Source organism: Malurus melanocephalus, unplaced genomic scaffold (genome assembly GCF_030028575.1).
Source record: "Malurus melanocephalus ecotype Western Australia unplaced genomic scaffold, MMel_1.1 scaffold_544, whole genome shotgun sequence".
Classification (NCBI taxonomy): domain Eukaryota; kingdom Metazoa; phylum Chordata; class Aves; order Passeriformes; family Maluridae; genus Malurus; species Malurus melanocephalus.
Window position 1 is genome coordinate 14,078 of NW_026623776.1, and position 1,541 is coordinate 15,618.

The following is a 1,541-nucleotide window of genomic DNA, read 5'->3' on the forward strand; positions in this document are numbered from 1 at the left end:
ATCCATAAATTTTCAAATATTATAGAGAGTGGCCCTGMAGCAAAGTCAGCCACTTCTCTCATACCAGGGCAGATTTTGTCCGGGCCTAAGGATTTATGTGGGTATCAGAATATAAACTCATTTGTCAGCATTTCTACAATATCATGACAGAACTTCCCTMTTTTTTTATGGGTCTAACATAAAAAACTGCCTTGTCCTGGTATGTTTATAGCCCAGCAAACATTGTAAAAACAGGCTAAAATAAATGTTATCCTTCAAAAAGAGGATTCTCGCTTTTCTGTAGAGTGGAGTACATATATACTGCACATGCACTATAAAAACATTTTTAAATCAACATGAATGAGTCTTCAAATATGATTTAGTAATTGAGAATAATGTTGAGTAGCCAGTACTTCCAGACAAACAAGCTTTCTACATACCTCAGGAGCTTGACTGTACTTGCAGAGCACCAGAGGGCAGTGGATAACGTTGAGGAAGTCTTCCCTAACTAGCAAAAAAAGATCAGGGTTGTTTTGGGTTTGTTTTGTTTTTTATTTTGGTTTGGCTTCTCCCTCCCCCGGCCCCATCTATAAAAGCATAATAGTTGCATTTATAACTACCAAACTGAGCTCTTCCTTCCAACTGTATGCCAGCCACAATACYCACCCTCTGCAGTCTCTAACTCAAAATGATTCAGCATTGGCTGATGCAAATGGAATAGTTGTACTTTAAAGGRAAATTGCTTTTTGGCTGTCTGTTAAATGTCACAGAGGGGAAATTCATGGCAATTCATGGAAATTCATGGTAGGAAAATAACTCTCCACAGTAATGTTGAGCCAAGACTATTTAACACATGTTGTATTCATTATAGGCTAAGCACAACAACATTTTTAATGGACCTTATCTCCCTGAGATGATACTGTGGAGGCATTATAATTACTAAAATCATTGTTTGCTCCTTCTGGTTTCTGACTTGATCAAACTGGAGTCTCTAATATTATCTCAGTGCTCTGATCCTGCACACATGGAGAAGGTCTCAGCATTAGGAAAATAGTTTCTAGCAGCTCATTTGCTCTTGTTTCCAGAACCAAGCCCATTTGTGAGAGCCCTGGAAGAGTCAAGTCATCCCAGAGGATGAGGAAGCCCAGCTCTGGCTCTTGTGCCACAKCCATTCAAAACTCTGTGTCCTTTCCAAGGTGTCAGCTCTGGCCCAGGAGCTTTGGGACAGCCCCGAAATTCGGCAGAAATTGGTCTCCAGTCTGGATCCTTACCAGGGTATCATCAGACGGAAAAACAAGATGTTACTTAGTATCTTTCTGTGCTTCCTTTCCTGCAGTTGGTAGGAGGTACCTCTTGAGCAAAATACCTTCTCCAGGAAGGCAGAAGCTACATATCTTCTATTAGATAAAGCATTTGAGTTTTCTGGACTTAGACATAATGTGACTTAACTTGCTTTCAGGATAGAGTTGCCTAACAGCTCAAAAGTAGACAAATCCTTTGTTTTGGTTTAGTGGGTGTTGGGCAGGTTTTTTTTTTTTTGTTTTTTGTTTGTTTTGTTTTTT